The sequence below is a fragment of the Pseudophryne corroboree genome, chromosome 1 (assembly GCF_028390025.1).
Source record: "Pseudophryne corroboree isolate aPseCor3 chromosome 1, aPseCor3.hap2, whole genome shotgun sequence".
Classification (NCBI taxonomy): domain Eukaryota; kingdom Metazoa; phylum Chordata; class Amphibia; order Anura; family Myobatrachidae; genus Pseudophryne; species Pseudophryne corroboree.
The window spans coordinates 372,574,014-372,593,576 of NC_086444.1; the positions used below are offsets into that span (position 1 = coordinate 372,574,014).

Here is a 19,563-nt window from a genome sequence, read left to right on the forward strand (position 1 = left end):
TCGCTCCCTGTGTATGGACCTTAAGGTTCAGTTGTGTGCTGAGGGATGAGATTTGTTTCTGTTTGTCCACATATTTTATGATTGGCAGCCACCAGCACTAGTTTTGCCTATTAAACTGACCATAAATAATTTGTATTGGTCCTGTACCACCAATCCAAGGCACCCCTGCAAGTGTCGGAGGTGCCACGGCACACGGTTTGAGGGCCACTGCAGTAGAGTATATAAATGTGTCAATTAAACACACCTCTCTCTGTTGCTGGGCTTCAGCTGTGCTTAGTTATTGTACAATAGTGTTCACTCTAGGAGTGAAAAGGGGCAGGGCGCCGGACTCCGGGGGCACATGTGGGCGCGCGCGCCCGAAACGGGGGTGCGACCACGCAAATTAGGGGGCGTGGCCACGTCTACGTCATTTTAGGGGGCGGTGCGGCCCACAGACGCTACTATAGAGAGCGTCTGTGGCCGGCGACGTCACTGTTGGGGGCGTGCCCAGCACCTCCGTCGGTGCTGGGCTTCCACCAGCCCTCTCCCAATGCGTGAATGGATGCCGCGCACATGCGCACGGCATCTATACACGCCGGGAATGCAGGAAGCGGGCGGCTGTTCTAGCAGGGCGCCGCAAAAGGGGCAGGGCGCGTTTTGCCTGCTAAAAAACGGGCAGGGCGCGGCGCCCTGCTAAAACAGCCTAGAGTGAACACTAGTACAGTGTTGCAATATGTTGTTTCTGTATCCATTGCCGACAAACAGCTGTGTGACTATGAGAACTGCAACATCATTGTGTCAGTGTATACTGAAGCTAGAAATCTGTTTATTGCTTGATGCAGAATAGAAATCCACAATGGTTATATAGTGGAATAATACCAGTATTTTCTTTATGTAAATTCATATATACAGAGGAGACCGATTACTGTGTTAGTATTGATATGCAATGCGACACCCTCAGATTCTTTATAGATATCAGTTGTTATTCAGTATCCCTGTTCACTCTCACTATGTATCTATTATTTTGGTATATACAGATGTGTCCACATACACTTTTCCTTTATCCTGCCATGTATGGCTCGGCTTGGAATGCCATAGACTAAGAAAAATCACAAAGCATGGCTAAATCTCATAATTTGCATCTTTAATATGCTTTATACATATTCTATTATGGCAAACAAAAATATATGCCAGAGATGAGCGACTTGAATGAATAAAGATCTTCTATAGTACTACTGTCTAATTGTTTGTGGTTTCAAATTGACTTGTTATTTCCACATAAGTACTGTAATTAATGGTGCTGTGATAACTTTGTCATGATTATAACAGGATAGAATTAGGTGGACTTGCGAATGCCTTACATGCGTGTTTCACTGCCTTGAGAAAGTTGATTATACTATAAAAGAATCTTTATTCATTCAAGTCACTCATGTCTGGCTGTATATTTACCCAAATTCTAGAGATACATGGTGAGAGTGATGAGGAATACTGAATACTGCTATCTATAAAGAATCTGAGGGTGTCACATTGCAGGTTGTCAATACTAACATAGTAATCTGTCTCCTCTGTATATTTGAATGTATATAAAGATAATACAGGTTGAGTATCCCATATCCAAATATTCCGAAATACAGACTTTTTTGAGTGAGACTGAGATAGTGAAACCTTTGTTTTTTGATGGCTCAATGTACACAAACTTTGTTTAATACTCAGGCTGTGTGTATAAGGTGTATATGAAACATAAACGAATTGTGTGAATGTGTACACACTTTGTTTAATGCACAAAGTTATAAAAAATATTGGCTAAAATTACCCTCAGGCTGTATAAGGTGTATATGAAACATAAATGCATTCTGTACTTAGATTTAGGTCCCATCACCATGATATCTCATTATTGTATGCAATTATTCCAAAATACGGAAAAATCCGATATCAAAAATTCCTCTGGTCCCGAGCATTTTGGATAAGGGATACTCAACCTGTACTGGTATTATTCCAATATATAACCATTGGATTTCTATGCTGCATCAAGCACCAAACAGATTTTAAGTTTCAGTATATGCTGACACAATGATGTTGCAATTCTCATAGTCACACAGCTGTTTGTCAGCAATGGATACAGAAACAACATATTGCAACATTGTACAATAACTAAGCAGAGCTGTAGCTCTGCAACAGAGAGGTATGCTTAACAGACACATTCATGTACTATGTGTCATCTTTTCGGACCAGTGTGAAACGAGACAAATCTCTCATAATAAAACCTGTATACTGGTATAATTTTTGTATAATGGTTCAGGAGCTGATTTATAGTGCATTATACAGAATTTATTATGGGCACCAGAACCATCCAGAATTGATGTCAATATATTATTTCTCTTCAATATAGATAAATCTGTTTTTGTCTCAACTAATATAACTATAATAATAAATAGAAGTTGTATTTAGAGGTATTTACTAACTTATATTGTATCTTAACTACTGAGGGCACCTAATATTATAATCTGCAACCAGGGCCAGCTCCAGGCCTACTAGCACCTTTTGAGCAAGTATTTCTGAAGCCCAGGTCAAGTCCGGGCCATCTTTGAAACTTTCCCTGGAGGCCTCATTTCCATTCACTCTGCGTAAACAAACAAAAAAAAAATGTAGGTGTCTCCATCATCGGCTCTTTCAGGCTAATTTTACCTACATTTTGCATCATATTCAATCCGACCTCCAGTCATGGTCTAACGTAATAATTTTATTTCCTGGATCGGTCGGGTGAACTAAGTGAAAATGACTGTGCTCCCTCGGCTCCAATAACTTTTTCAATTCTATCTATCTATTGATCGATCTATCGGGGTACATTGGTTTCCACAGGGAAACATTGGGGGTGTAGAGATGGATCTTGATCCAGGCACCAACCGCCTAAAGCTTTAGACTGTCCCAGGATGCATTGGAGCCTCCTCTATAACCCCGCCTCCAGGCACTGTGAGCTCAGTTTCGAGTTGGTGCCCTGCAGGTCACTTAACAGGGGGGCTGCACTGGGCAGCCCTGAAAAAGCTTTATTAGACTTCAAGGGCCGCAGCACTTTTATGTCAGGGTGACCTTCTGTGCTGCGGCCCTGTCACCTCCCCAGCGGCATCGCATACTCCCGCTGGCTCAGTTCCTGGGTACTTGTGGTGGGACGCTCCGGCATTGGGCACGCGGTCGCAGCTCTCTCCTGGTTTGCGTGGCTGCTACGAAGGGAGGAGGAAAGAGGGTCCCCCTGGTGGGACCAGCCATTAAATCGCATTCCGATCGCAGTCTAGGGAGACAGACTGCGGCGCTGGCGTGGACACGGTCACCGAGCAGGGATCCCACAATATCCACCAGGGCATAGGAGTACAGGTTGGGTGTACTAATGCCCGCTTTAAGAAGACTCCATAGTACCAGGTGCTGAGGACCAGCATAGGGGAGAAGGCGTTTGACCTGTAGCCCCTCCCACGGCCCAGGGCGCCATCTACTGCTGGTGTTCCTGCCCTGGAGCTGCCTCACACTCTCTCCCTCACTGAGACGCTGGGTGCCATCTACTAAGCATAGCTGTGACTGGTCTCCAGGACTGCAGGGCAAGGTCTCCCCTGTAAATCTGCCTGTACATCAGCGCTGTGATTTTACAGACACTTAAGTATTCTACATGTCAATGTTAAGACAGTGTTAGTTAAGAATAAGTGTACCTATGCCAGAATATATTGAACGAGTATTCTGATAAATACATCTTGTCTCAGACCGTGCATTGTATGTGTGTATGTTTGTGTATGTATGTATGTGTGTGTGTGTGGCATTAACTGCTAGTCACTTCTCCTGTCTGTCGTGAGAACGTGGTTCTATGTGACTAACATCTACCTTCTCTTTCTCCTTCATCCACTAGGGGCCACTGGAGTGCAGATACAATGGGGATATAGTAGGCAGTAACTGGGAGCTGGCACTTTAAATTTATAAACATGTGATTAGCTCCTCCCCTACTATGTCCCCCCTCCAAGCCAGTCTTATTTTAGTGCCCAAGGGAGCTGGTCACTTGGGTCTTCTCTGAAGATTTTTTATTTCTTTAAATTCTTTTTTCTTTCTTACACTCACAGACTGGCAGCTCTGCCACTGCCAGTCTGCACCGTGGGAGCTGCCGGCGGGGTCCCATCGCAGCTGCGTGTGGCTCGGGATGGGCCCCGGCTGAAGGAGACACTGAGCTCTCCGGAGCTGGCCGGACACCAATGCGTGCGGCGCGTGTTGGGGCCACTCCATCAGGATCCTGCAAGCAGCGGTGAGTACAAATGCTTCCCCTCCCCCCCCCCCCCCCCCCGGCCGCAGCTCACAGGTCAGCACAGGGATACCACTCAGATAAGGAATAAGAACGTCCCCTAGGTACACTGTAATACATAGTATAGGTGTCCACAGAGGAATGCCATGCATCTGTATATGGTAAAGTGCATGTATGCATCTAAGCTTTGCCCAGGTATCTCTCCAATACGGTGTAATCTCAGTGTTGCCTGTCTCCCATACTTGCCTACTTTTGAAAAAGCAATTCAGGCAGATTGTGAAATTAACACCTATAAGCGCGGACGTTTACTGCTGCATCTGAGAGGCGTGTCATGAAAATGACTTGCATCAAAACGTAAATGAGCCCCAAAGTTAGTATACTGTATACAGATATACTGTTAGTGGACATGAGAAACCTTATTTAAAATGAATGTAGCCATAGGGATCATTGTGCCATATAACCAATGCAGGGAAATGGCACTGATGATCCCATTTGAATGTATATATGTCTAATTTATCTTTTCCCCAAGATTGTAACAGCTATATAATGGGGGTAAGGTAAAATCAGGGAGATTGCTGGTCTATTCAGGGAGTCAGGGAGATTGCTGCTATTTCAGGGAGTCTCCTGCAGAATGAGGGAGGGTAGGCAACTCTGCTGTCTCCTCTCCCTCCCTCCCCCGGCAGTTTTAAAACCGGGCTCAGCGCTCCCCATAGCTAGTAAAGTTTAAATATGGGCGCCATGGCAGGAGGGGGCGGAGCTTGCTCCCACTCTGCATGGCGGGCTCCCCGGCCGCGGCCCGCGTTGCCGGGTGGGGGGTGCTGCATTTGTCCTGCACTGTTTAAGGCTCCATGGCGGGAGGGGGCGGGGCTTGCTCCCGCTCTGCATGGCGGGCTCACCATTCCCCGGTCACGGCACGCGTTGCCGGGGGGGTGCGGGGCGCTCCCTGCTGCATTTGCTCTGCACTGTTTGAGGCACCATGGTGGGGGGGGGGGGGGGGGGGGGGCGGAGCTTGGTTCCGCTATGCGCGGCGGGCTCCCTGCTCCCCGGCCACGGCTCGCGTTGCCGGGGGGGATCCGGAGCGCTCTCCGCTGCATTTGCTCTGCACTGAGCTTGAGTTGAGGTGCCAAGGCGGGAGGGGGCGGAGCCTAGTCCCGCTCTGTGCGGCGGGCTTCCCGGCCGCGGCACGCGTTGCTAGAGGGGGATGCGGGGTGCTCCCCGCTACGTTTGTAGAAGCTGGTGATGTTTAAAATTGGGCGTTAGAATGGGGGGGGGGTGGAGCTTACTCCCGACAAGGGCTTCGATCTCCGGCTGCTCCTGCGGCTCTGCACGCGCTGGCGGCCATTGGTCCACTGCAGGGGAAACCTCTGCCTGGACTCTGCTGTTTGTGGGGTGAGTAGTTTTTTCAGTGATTGCAGAGGTCCCTGGTTATAGAATATGCAGCCAGCTCAGCACTAATAGGCTCACTGAATATTTACTGTTAAAATACCATATAGAGTGGTTAGAACCACAAACTTCCACTGCAATTTATTATAGTAACGCCTCGCCACATAAGATTTTCCCCCGGCGTTTCTCATAGGCTGGCCGCCATTTGGACAACCAGTGGAGCTTCAAAGAAATATGTATTGCACCTGTTCTTCTTAATTTAGCAGCACACTACATACAGGGCGGGGGATGCCTTCCCTTTATTATTCCTTTGTTTCACTTGGTAATACTGCTGTTTGTAATTTGGGGAATGTGTGTGGCATCAGACAAATAGCTGCTGTGGCTCAATACGCTAATAGCAGGGACATCTGAAGACAGAGAAGGGAAACGTGCCTGTCTCTGCACGTTATAGTGCAGGGAGTACATAGGGCTACACTTCTTTAACCCTCCTTTTCTCTTTTCGTTTTACTAAACGTAACACCCAGGACTGTCAGAGAATTCCCTGTTATGTGAGGTTTGTGCGGTGGAACGCAGCTGCAGGACGCTCCTGTTTGGACAGCTCGGCTTATGCAGGTAAGGTCATTGTTAACCAGAGACCCCGTCCGTCATTTCTCCTCTGCAGGTTTCTATAAGGAGGTTGCTAACCTCCATGTTACACGACTGCGGATGAGAGGCCTCTCTTGGAGGAGGTGATAGATGTCCAGGATACTGATGACGTCGGTTTTCTAGGGAGTCTGAACCTGTATCTCATGGTATCGAGGCGCTTTGTACAGCAGTTCGTCTGGTGCTGCAGGTAAAGGAGTCGGAACTGGACACTTCACGTTCCTCGGGGTTCGGCGCCAATGAAGAAATTACAGCGACTCTTCCAGTTTCGGATGAGCTGGAAATGCTCCGGTCGGCGGCCTGGAGACTTCCAGAGGCACATTTTCAGGTATCAAACAATGTTTGTTTCTCTATCGTCCTAGTGGATGCTGGGGTTCCTGAAAGGACCATGGGGAATAACGGCTCCGCAGGAGACAGGGCACAAAAGTAAAGCTTTCCGATCAGGTGGTGTGCACTGGCTCCTCCCCCTATGACCCTCCTCCAAGCCAGTTAGATTTTTGTGCCCGGCCGAGAAGGGTGCAATCTAGGTGGCTCTCCTAAAGAGCTGCTTAGAAAAGTTTAGCTTAGGTTTTTTATTTTACAGTGAGTCCTGCTGGCAACAGGATCACTGCAACGAGGGACTTAGGGGAGAAGAAGTGAACTCACCTGCGTGCAGGATGGATTGGCTTCTTGGCTACTGGACATCAGCTCCAGAGGGACGATCACAGGTACAGCCTGGATGGTCACCGGAGCCTTGCCGCCGGCCCCCTTGCAGATGCTGAAGTAAGAAGAGGTCCAGAATCGGCGGCAGAAGACTCCTCAGTCTTCTAAAGGTAGCGCACAGCACTGCAGCTGTGCGCCATTTTCCTCTCAGCACACTTCACACGGCAGTCACTGAGGGTGCAGGGCGCTGGGAGGGGGGCGCCCTGGGAGGCAAATGAATACCTATTTTGGCTAAAAATACCTCACATATAGCCTCCGGAGGCTATATGGAGATATTTAACCCCTGCCAGAATCCGTTAAGAGCGGGAGACGAGGCTGCCGAAAAAGGGGCGGGGCCTATCTCCTCAGCACACAGCGCCATTTTCCCTCACAGAAAGGCTGGAGGGAAGGCTCCCAGACTCTCCCCTGCACTGCACTACAGAAACAGGGTTAAAACAGAGAGGGGGGGCACTAATTTGGCGTTAGAAATATATAAAAAAGATGCTATAAGGGAAAACACTTATATAAGGTTGTCCCTATATAATTATAGCGTTTTTGGTGTGTGCTGGCAAACTCTCCCTCTGTCTCTCCAAAGGGCTAGTGGGTCCTGTCCTCTATCAGAGCATTCCCTGTGTGTGTGCTGTGTGTCGGTACGTGTGTCGACATGTAGGAGGACGATGTTGGTGAGGAGGCGGAGCAATTGCCTGTAATGGTGATGTCACTCTCTAGGGAGTCGACACCGGAATGGATGGCTTATTTAAGGAATTACGTGATAATGTCAACACGCTGCAAGGTCGGTTGACGACATGAGACGGCCGACAAACAATAGTACCGGTCCAGACGTCTCAAAAACACCGTCAGGGGTTTTTAAAACGCCCGTTTACTTTAGTCGGTCGACACAGACACAGACAGGGACACTGAATCCAGTGTCGACGGTGAATAAACAAACGTATTCCTTATTAGGGCCACACGTTAAAGGCAATGAAGGAGGTGTTACATATTTCTGATACTACAAGTACCACAAAAGAGGGTATTATGTGGGATGTGAAAAAACTGCCATAGTTTTTCCTGAATCAGATAAATTAAATAAAGTGTGTGATGATGCGTGGGTTCCCCCCGATAGAAAATTATGGGCGGTATACCCTTTCCCGCCAGAAGTTAGGGCGCGTTGGGAAACACCCCTTAGGGTGGATAAGGCGCTCACACGCTTATCAAAACAAGTGGCGGTACCGTCTATAGATAGGGCCGTCCTCAAGGACCAGCTGACAGGAGGCTGGAAAATATCATAAAAAGTATATACACACATACTGGTGTTATACTGCGACCAGCGATCGCTTCAGCCTGGATGTGCAGAGCTGGGGTGGCTTGGTCGGATTCCCTGACTAAAAATATTGATACCCTTGACAGGGACAGTATTTTATTGACTATAGAGCATTTAAAGGATGCATTTCTATATATGCGAGATGCACAGAGGGATATTTGCACTCTGGCATCAAGAGTAAATGCGATGTCCATAACTGCCAGAAGATGTTATGGACACGACAGTGGTCAGGTGATGCAGATTCCAAACGGCACAAAGGTGTATTGCCGTATAAAGGAAGAGGAGTTATTTGGGATCGGACCTGGTGGCCACGGCAACTGCTGGAAAATCCACCGTTTTTACCCTAGGTCACATCTCTGCAGAAAAAGACACCGTCTTTTCAGCCTCAGTCCTTTCGTCCCTATAAGATCATATCTGCCCAGGGATAGAGGAAAGGGAAGAAGACTGCAGCAGGCAGCCCATTCCCAGGAACAGAAGCGTTCCACCGCTTCTGACAAGTTCTCAGCATGGCGCTGAGACCGTACAGGACCCCTGGATCCTACAAGTAGTATCCCAGGGGTACAGATTGGAATGTCGAGACGTTTCCCCTTCGCAGGCTCCTAAAGTCTGCTTTACCAAGGTCTCCCTCCGACAAGGAGGCAGTATGGGAAAAAATTCACAAGCTGTATTCCCAGCAGGTGATAATTAAATTACCCCTCCTACTACAAGAAAAGGGGTATTATTCCACACTATATTGTGGTACTGAAGCCAGAAGGCTAGGTGAGACTTATTCTAAAAAAAATTTTGAACACTTACAAAGGTTCAAATCAAGATGGAGTCACTCAGAGCAGTGATAACGAACCAGGAAGAAGGGGACTATATAGTGTCCCGGGACATCAGGGATGCTTACCTCTATGTCCCAAATTTGCCCTTCTCACTAAGGGTACCTCAGGTTCGTGGTGCAGAACTGTCACTATCAGTTTCAGACGCTGCCGTTTGGATTGTCCACGGCACCCCGGGTCTTTACCAAGGTAATGGCCGAAATGATGATTCTTCTTCGAAGAAAAGGCGTCTTAATTATCCCTTACTTGGACGATCTCCTGATAAGGGCATAGTCCAGGGAACAGTTGGAGGTCGGAGTAGCACTATCTAGGATACTGCTACAACAGCACGGGTGGATTCTAAATATTCCAAAATCGCAGCTGATCCCGACGACACGTCTGCTGTGCCTAGGGATGATTCTGGACACAGTCCAGAAAAAGGTGTTTCTCCCGGAAGAGAAAGCCAGGGAGTTATCCGAGCTAGTCAGGAACCTCCTAAAAACAGTGCATCATTGCACAAGGGTCCTGGTAAAAATGGTGGCTTCCTACGAAGCAATTCCATTCGGCAGATTTCAAGCAAGAACTTTTCAGTGGGATCTGCTGGACAAATGGTCCGGATCGCATCTTCAGATGCATCAGCGGATAACCCTATATCCAAGGACAAGGGTGTCTCTCCTGTGGTGGTTATAGAGTGCTCATCTTCTAGAGGGCCGCAGATTCGGCATTCAGGATTGGATGCTGGTGACCACGGAGCCCAGCCCGAGAGGCTGGGGAGCAGTCACACAAGGAAAAAATTTCCAGGGAGTGTGATCAAGTCTGGAGACTTTTCTCCACATAAATATACTGGAGCTAAGGGTAAATTTATAATGCTCTAAGCTTAGCAAGACCTCTGCTTCAAGGTCAGCCGGTATTGATCCAGTGGGAAAAACATCACGGCAGTCGCCCACGTAAACAGACAGGGCGACACAAGAAGCAGGAGGGCAATGGCAAAAACTGCAAGGACTTTTCGCTGGGCGGAAAATCATGTGATAGCACTGTCAGCAGTGTTTCAGCCCGGGAATGGAAACTGGGAAGCAGACTTCCTCAGCAGGCACGACCTCCACCCGGGAGAGTGGAAACTTCATCGGGAAGTTTTTTCCACATGATTGTAAACCGTTGGGAAATACCAAAGGTGGACATGATGGCGTCCCGTCTGAACAAAAAACGGGACAGGTATTGCGCCAGGTCAAGAGACCCTCAGGCAATAGCTGTGGACGTTCTGGTAACACCGTGGGTGTACCAGTCGGTGTATGTGTTCCCTCCTCTGCTTCTCATACCTAAGGTGCTGAGAATTATAAGACGTAGAGGAGTAAGAACTATACTCATGGCTCCGGATTGGCCAAGAAGGACTTGGTACCCGGAACTTCAAGAGATGCTTACAGAGGTCTTATGGCCTCTGCCGCTAAGAAGGGACTTGCTTCAGCAAGTACCATGTCTGTTCCAAGACTTACCGCAGCTGCGTTTATCGGCATGGCGGTGGAAAGCCGGATCCTAAAGGAAAAAGGCATTCCGGAAGAGGTCATTCCTACCCTGGTCAAAGCCAGAAAGGAGGTGACCGCACAACATTATCACCACATGTGGCGAAAATATGTTGCGTGGTGTGAGGCCAGGAAGGCCGCACAAAGAAATTTCAACTCGGTCGTTTCCTGCATTTCCTGCAAACAGGAAGTGTCTATGGGCCTCAAATTGGGGTCCATTAAGGTTCAAATTTCGGCCCTGTCGATTTTCTTCCAGAAAGAATTGGCTTCAGTTCCTGAAGTCCAGAAGTTTGTCAAGGGAGTATTGCATATACAACCCCCTTTTGTGCCTCCAGTGGCACTGTGGGATCTCAACGTAGTTCTGGGATTCCTCAAATCACATTGGTTTAAAACCAGTCAAATCTGTGGATTTGAAGCATCTCACATGAAAAGTGACCATGCTCTTGGCCCTGGCCTGGACCAGGCGAGTGTCAAATTGGTGTCTTTTTCTCAAAAAAGCCCATATCTGTTTGTCCATTCGGACAGGGCAGAGCTGCGGACGCGTCCCCAGTTCTCTCCCTAAGGTGGTGTCAGTGTTTCACCTGAACCAGCTTATTGTGGTGCCTTGCACCTACTAGGGACTTGGAGGACTCCAAGTTGCTAGATGTTGTCAGGGCCCTGAAAATATGTTCCAGGACGGCTGGAGTCAGGAAAACTGACTTGCTGTTATCCTGTTTGCACCCAACAAACTGGGTGCTCTTGCTTCTAAGCAGACTATTGCTAGTTGGATGTGTAATACAATTCAGCTTGCACATTCTGTGGCAGGCCTGCCACAGCCAAAATATGTAAATGCCCATTCCACAAGGAAGGTGGGCTCATCTTGGGCGGCTGCCCGAGGGGTCTCGGCTTTACAACTTTGCCGAGCAGCTACTTGGTCAGGGGCAAACACGTTTGCTAAATTCTACAAATTTGATACCCTGGCTAAGGAGGACCTGGAGTTCTCTCATTCGGTGCTGCAGAGTCATCCGCACTCTCCCGCCCGTTTGGGAGCTTTGGTATAATCCCCATGGTCCTTTCAGGAACCCCAGCATCCACTAGGACGATAGAGAAAATAAGAATTTACTTACCGATAATTCTATTTCTCGGAGTCCGTAGTGGATGCTGGGCGCCCATCCCAAGTGCGGATTATCTGCAATACTTGTACATAGTTACAAAAATCGGGTTATTATTGTTGTGAGCCATCTTTTCAGAGGCTCCGCTGTTATCATACTGTTAACTGGGTTTAGATCACAAGTTGTACGGTGTGATTGGTGTGGCTGGTATGAGTCTTACCCGGGATTCAAAATTCCTCCCTTATTGTGTACGCTCGTCCGGGCACAGTACCTAACTGGCTTGGAGGAGGGTCATAGGGGGAGGAGCCAGTGCACACCACCTGATCGGAAAGCTTTACTTTTGTGCCCTGTCTCCTGCGGAGCCGCTATTCCCCATGGTCCTTTCAGGAACCCCAGCATCCACTACGGACTCCGAGAAATAGAATTATCGGTAAGTAAATTCTTATTTTTCCTAACCTTTCCCCGCAGACAGCAGGAAACGGTATCAGACTTCTCCAGTTGTCTACCCCTCAATGTATCGCTGTCCAAGAAGCTGCCGGTTCCTGGTGAAACTTTGCTGAAGGAGCCGTCTGAGAGAAATAGGCGGCAGCAGGGGTTCTACCTTGTCCGGCGCAGGTAGGTTGTCGAACAATTGTCCTCTGGGTTACAGGACGGTTTGCATCAGGATCAGCTGATACCTGAGGCAGATCATATTCAAGAATCTGCTTTATATTCTCTTGAGGTCTCCAAGGACGTCGGTATACTCGGAGCCTGAATTTCCGCTGGGGCTGTCTTAACCCGACGAACTTTGGGGCGGCGACAGTGACAGGCGGATATTGAATCCTAAGCGGCAGCAGGTTCATTGCAGGCCGGGTCGGGAAGGATTTTCCTGCCTGGATTTCTCAGGCCATTGGGGGTTAGTCCACTTTTCTTTCCCCTACTGCTGCTCCAGCTCCAAGATGGACCTATACCGCTCTTTCCTTTAGATCTTTCCGTGCCCTTTCCAGGTTTCGAATCCATGACAGGGGCGGTATCTCCGTCACCAAGGGATCTCAAAGTAAGAGGTCGAGGCAGAGGTTCAGCATCCTCGAACCAGTCTGATTGTAGGTCCTACAACACACCCACCGCAGGTCAGACCTCCCTCCCACCTGGGAGATCCCAGGGTGGGCGCATGTCTGTGTTTTTTTCTGGGAGGCCTGGGTATGCTTGGGTTAGGTTTCTCATCACGGGCGGTTACATACTCGATTTTGGTGTCCAACCGCCTCAGGGGTCCCTCTCCACGGGTCTGCTGGTTTACGACGACAAGAGAGTCATACTGCAGGCAGAGTTCCAGGTGTTTCTAACCACAAGGGTGCTGATTCCTGTTTCCGCACATCATTGGAATAGGGGCATTTTCTCAGGCCTTTGTTTTTTTCCGTGCCGAAGCCAGATGGCTCGGCCAGGCCTATTCTGCACTTAGAATCCTTTCAGTATGTGATTCCTCATCGGGCTTTTCTCCGATTCGTAGTACAGAATACTCATTTCCACTGTCAGACCTTTCCGTTCGGTCACTCTTCCGCTCCCACCGTGTTCATGAAGGTCACAGGATGGCCCTACTTCAAAGGCAGGGAGTGACGTTTGTTCCCTAAACTGGACAATCTACTGCTGTAAACCCACTCTGCAGATTAGGTTGCTTCGGAATATCCGGAGGATCCAGGATCTTCTAATTCGACACGGGGCCCATTTATGCTCTTAGTACTGTTTTCTGTGTTTAGGGATGGTTCTCAACTCTGTCCGTCAGAGGAGTTTTCCTTCCTCGGGACCAGTTCCTCTCTCTCTTCAGCCAAGTTGCGGCGCTGAGAGAGGTTGCCTACATTCTCCTCTGAGCAGAGGACGACAATCTTCATTCCAGGTCAAGCAGCCAGGGCAGGCACCCGGGTGAGTGGACATTCCCCGGAGTTTTGTCAGCTGGTCCGCTGTTGGCGGAGAACTCGGATCGACCTCAGGGTGTTCCGAGTGACTCTTCATCCCTTTACTACTCTCGGATGTGAGCTCTGGCGGCAGTAGCTGAGGATTCCCTCACGGCTACTTGGAGCTTCTGGTTAGTCTATCTTTCCTCCTTTTCTGTTTCTACCTCACTTTCTGCAACACATAAAGGGAAAATGCGCGCTAATCCTCCCGGTGACTCCAGTTTGGCCGCGCATGACTTGCAAATACACCCTGCACCTGTTATCAGTAGAGGAGCCTTGGCTCCTACCTCTGTGGGAATGTCTACTTCAACAAGGTCCTTTTCTTTGTTCAGTATTACGCAGGTTTCCTTTAACGGCGTGGCTGTTCACGAGACCTTCTCAGAAGGAAGGAGTTCCCTAGTTCGGTTATACCTACTGGGCCCCGATTTCGGAAGTCTGTTACCTCGTCTCATTTTTGCCACTTTTAGAAACTTTATGTGGCCAGGTGGGGATGACAAGGGTTTTTCCCTTCGGTTTTTCATTTAGCCGCCTTCGGTTTCTCTGGGTGGTTTTCTCGGCTGCGCTTCGAGTTGGTTGACCTGATTTCAGATCTCTGCTCTTTAGGTTTTCTTACAAAGGAATTTAGCCTGGCTGCCGGAAGTTCGGGCGCTCTTGCTGGGAGTACTCTACCGGCAACCCCTTTCGAATAAGGTTGTGGCTGAGCTTCAGACTCAGCTGTCGTTTTCTTCCAGGGATGATGTACGCTTTTCATATAAATCTGACGCTTGTGTTTTCGGCCCTCTTTGGATGTTGTCGGGGCTCGCCGACTCTCTCTACAGAGGTCTTCGGCTATTCGACAAATTGATTTCTTCTTTGTTCTGTATGATGCCCCCATCCTAAATGACCGGGGTCCCAGCAGACGTGGGGCCATTGGATACGTCTGACCATCAGACAGTCTTATTTGGCTGTTGCTCGAGAGCCTCCGTTTTCCATTTCGGTGCACTCCACGCGCTATGGGGGACCTTCGGGGGCGGCCGCCCACGGGGTTTCCATGATTGCTTTATGTTGCGATGCCGCCTAGTCGGGACTTCATACGTTTATCACGTTTTACGGATTTGACATTTTTGCGGCCTCTGTGTCACAGGTTGGCCGAGCGGTTTTGCAGGACTCTCAGCGCTCTCCCTCCCGTCTTGGGAGCTCTGGGACGTCCCCATTGTATCTGCACTCCAGTGGCCCCTAGTGGATGAAGGAGAAATCAGGATTTTGGTACTTACCGATAAATCCCTTTCTCCGATTCCACAGGGGCCACTGGACGCCCACCCAGCGCTGTTTCCTCCTTCTACACTTATCAGGTTGCATGCCACTGCGTGACTGCGCGTTTTGTTCCTATTACCCTATCACTATGTTTCCAGGTTTCCTTGGTATGATCTTGTTTTAGTTGGCTTAGCGTACCTCCTCTACAGCTCTCCTTGGGCACAGTTTTACGTAGACTGGCTTGGAGGGGGGACATAGTAGGGGAGGAGCTAGTCACATGTTTATAAATTTAAAGTGCCAGCTCCCAATTACTGCCTACTATATCCCCATTGTATCTGCACTCCAGTGGCCCCTGTGGAATCGGAGAAAGGGATTTATCGGTAAGTACCAAAATCCTGATTTTTCCTGCTCCTGCATTGGACTGGTTAACGAAACTGAGCTCACAGTGCCTGGAGGTGGGGTTATAGAGGAGGCCCCAATGCATCCTGGGACAGTCTAAAGCATAGGTCTGCAAACTCGGTCCTCATTACCCCACACAGTGCATGTTTTGCAGGTAACCCAGCAGGTGCACAGGTGTATGAATTACTCACAGACACATTTTAAAAGGTCCGCAGGTGGAGTTAATTATTTCACTTGTGATTCTGTGAGGAGACCTGCAAAACATGCACTTTGTGGGGTAATGAGAACAGAGTTTGCAGACCTATGGCCTAGCCGAAGCCTATGTGTGTTCATGTTACTCACCTCTTATTTTTTTGTGATAAAATGACTGTCCAGCTGTTCAAACACTTGCTGCTGGTTCTGGTACAGGGCCCTGAACACACCTGTCGTGCTAAATATTATAATGGGTTTAGTTTGTAGGTGCTACCACAGCTGTACTACGTTACAGCTCTCATGCATTTCTCATGAGTCAGTACCTCTAAACTACCACAGGTGGCACTGCTGTTTTCTGACAGTTGTGTTGATTGTGGAGCTGATTGAATTAGATTGTCATTATGGGGGATATTCAATTGTTTGAAAAGTCAGTTGGGTGTCTGTTCTTTCCTATCTAACAGAATGGAAAAAACAGACGCCCAACCGGCTTTTCAAACATTTGAATTCCCCCCCCTATGACTCCTGAGTCATTCTCCTGGCATATAGGTCACAAGTCACATGGTGCATTCCCCATCAGCTCTCTCATACATTCATCATGAGTCTGTTACCTCTAAACTACCATGTGTGTCACTGCTGTGCTCACAGGATACATACGATATCCTGTGTTGTATAGAGCTATTATCCTAGTATATTAGTTCACAAGATACCCTCCAAATCTGCTCAAGATGCTGTGCTGCATGCTATACTATAATACTGTTTACTCCATAAGACATACAGTAGCAGGATATGTATCAAACCTTCAGGAGAGATAACGTGGAAAAGTTGCCCATAGCAACCAACCAGATTCTGTTATTTTATAGACTGTGCCAGATAAATGATAGAAGCTGATTGGTTGCTTTGTACCATCTCCACACTCTAAGGTTTGATAGATTGGGGCAGAGGTACATTTTTTTTTCCTACTAACTACCATATTTTAAAAGAAAAAAAAGAAAGCGACACATTTTAATACTCTGAATTTGATTCTTACTTGCATAATATGGAAGTTAAAAATAATAAAAATTTAATTAACATCGCAGAGCCAAAAATGCCACTACTAGTTTGTTGTATAAGTGATTTGCTTTTTTAAAATGTTAAAAGATCAGATATATATTAAATCTGATCATATGAACAAGACTTTAACTCATCCGTTGAACTAGTACTAGAAATGCCTACTGTATGTGTAATAGGTTAGTTCAATGGGGAATATTCAATTGTTTGAAAAGTCAGTTGGGTGTCTGTTTTATCCTATCTAATAGACAGAAAAAACAGACACTCAACCGACTTTTCAAACATTTGAATTCCCCCCCCTATGTGTCTAATCACTTTTCTCAGCAGTGTTTCAGAGCCAGTGAAATAATGAACTAAATGATCTACATGAAGTATTTTTGAGTGTACTAGAGCATAATGAACTAATCGCCAAAATGAACTAGATTTCCCATCACTAGCAGCAGCCTCACTTGTCTGCGCAGTCCCTCCTGGAATGTCTCAGCAGCTAATCGAAGTGATCACACATCCTTTTTCTTCCCTGTGTGGGTGGATCTCTCCAGCCCCATGGCTCACTATACGCCATCTATCTTCATATTGCCACAGTTTGTAGTGACTGAATATACATACACATTCTCCAATTGATGCACTGCACTGGACTCATTGATAGTTGGAAGCAGTTCCCAGCTTTATATACTCCTAGACACAGCAATATTATAGAACACACTGGGCTAAATGTAATAACAGTCGATATGGGGGGAGGGGGAGCGGTATTAGCACACATTATGTGCAGACGGGGGCGAATGCAACGAAGCCCCTTGCGGGTTTGCTGTGCTCACCACGCTTCGGGCTGGGAATAGACCTGGGCCCCCTGCTGGCATTGTGGTGGTCGGGATTCCGGCGTCTGTATGCTGACCACCAGGATGGTCACCGCATCCCGTTATCATGTAGCAATTTTGATTACCCACTTTGGTTCATACATTTATCAAGTAGTGTTAGGACCACCATATCAGAGATGCCATGAAGTGGCTGGTGGCTTAATCATATCCTGTCTACAAATATATGTAACTGAGATCTCTGCATTTCTACTATCGTATAGGACAGTGATGGCTAACCTTGACACTCCAGCTGTTGTTGAACTACATATCACAGCATGCCCTGCTACAGTTTTGATGTTTGGCCATGCTAAAATTGATGCAGGGCATGCTGGGATGTGTAGTTCAACAACAGCTGGAGTGTCAAGGTTAGCCATCACTGGTATAGGATGTATATATCATTTATTGGCCCAATATAGTGTGCAGGGGGAATTCCTTGTTTCCCTTGTACAGTTGTAAGGCTATAAGGAACATGTACAGAACATAACTAATTTTGTGTTTAGTGTGTTGCATTAGTTGATTGAATGAAACAGGTATAAAGTGCTGGACAGGCAACATCTGCAATACTGATATGTACACAAATGATGCAAATGTGTCGAAGTCGCACAATGCCCATGTCCCATGGTGTGAGTGGACAGATTTGCAGGACTGATTGAGATGCAGTTCTTAAGGTGTGTACACACGGTAAGATCTTTTCTTCCGATTCTGACTATATAGTCAGAATCGGAAGAAAAGATAGTGCAGATCGCAAGGTGACAGTCACCTTGCGATCCCGATCCGATGCCGATGCGCGGCCCCGCGCGGTCGGCATCGGCCGAAAAAATAGGCTGTGCAGGCAAGTCAATCCTGACTATCTCTATAGAAGAGATAGTCAGGATTGACACTTAGCCAAAATCGCACAGAACCAGGATCGCAAGCACTCATTATGTGCTTGCGATACTGGCTAAGTGCCGACCCGGCCCCCCGTCGCACAGTGAGAATCGGTTAAGTCCGAATCTCACCGTGTGTACACACCCTTAGAAATGTATTGGGCATTCCTGGGAGGTGACTATTAAGTTGCATGGATATGTACTGTCTGATGGTAAAGCCACGGCATGTGACATAACTGGTTGCGAATTAGGATGCTTACATGGGTGGCTATACACTGTTGGATATTCTGCACCTAGCATGGGGCAGCTGCAAGTTTTGATGATGTGTCTAATAGTTGCATTTCAAGTATGTCTCAGAACTTGCACATTCAGAAGCAAAGATGTACATTATTATACCCAGTGTTGGCATAAAGTTGCAGATGCGACTGCAGCAAAAGACGCAAACACAGGCACTGCAGCATCTTTTTCAGAATCAGGCCCCTTGTGGTGGTGGTAATTGCAGAAACATCGTTATTTGTCTACAGTGGGCTATTTTTTAGGAAGTGCTGCCTCTGTCTCTCCTGCCACATGTGTATCAGCTGTCACCTTTGTATTTTTTATTGGTCTGTTATTTATTTGGTTGTTCACTAGCACCGTATTAGAGCGTTTTGGCATCTATGTTTTCATTGCCGTTTTTCTATAGCATTATATATCATCACCATGAGGAATGTATGTTTTTAGCAGTGACGCGGACAGGGGAGGCAGAGCTTCACCTGTCATACTTCAATATACTTCAACATTTTCACTATAAAAAGGATTAAACTAATACAAAGATTATAATTTATTATATATCATATATATATGTGTGTAAATCTGGCTCTGATACCAGTCAGTTCCTCACCAGGCATTGACCTTAACGCACCTCGCTGGTTGTAATTCTGATTATCCACAGTGCAGTGTAATGGGCCTAATTCAGATGTGAACGAAGTACCGTTAGACTGTAATGTGCACATTTGCAGACTGGGTCCTGCGACATAAGACACAGGACGGTAACAGACTGTCAGTGACTTAACAGTCTGCTGCCATTTGGAGGGTGGGGAGGGGGCAGTGACTACCTCCGTTTCTCAAAATGGAGGCGTGTCGTCGCCATTGCGGGTTTGGGACAAGACCATGATCTCCATCAGAGGATGGAGATTTCCTGGCTCCATGGTAACTCTTGCAGCCAGCTTGTGCGACCCCATGGGTCACACAGCTGGGCGATGGTGTCAGAGATGACGCATTTCGGATCACAATTTCAGTGTGCCGCCACCTCCTGCTGGTTTACGATATTAGTGCTATCGCTGCTGCTTCTGTGTAAGCAGCAGCAGCTATATCACCT

At 47.6% G+C, this 19,563-nt stretch overlaps 1 protein-coding gene across 4 annotated transcripts in view; it reads left to right on the top strand.

Moving 5' to 3' along the window:
• PISD (phosphatidylserine decarboxylase) overlaps nucleotides 1-19,563 on the top strand; it is a 112,465-nt gene that overhangs the window by 28,488 nt on the left and 64,414 nt on the right. The gene's annotated exons all lie outside the window — the stretch shown is intronic.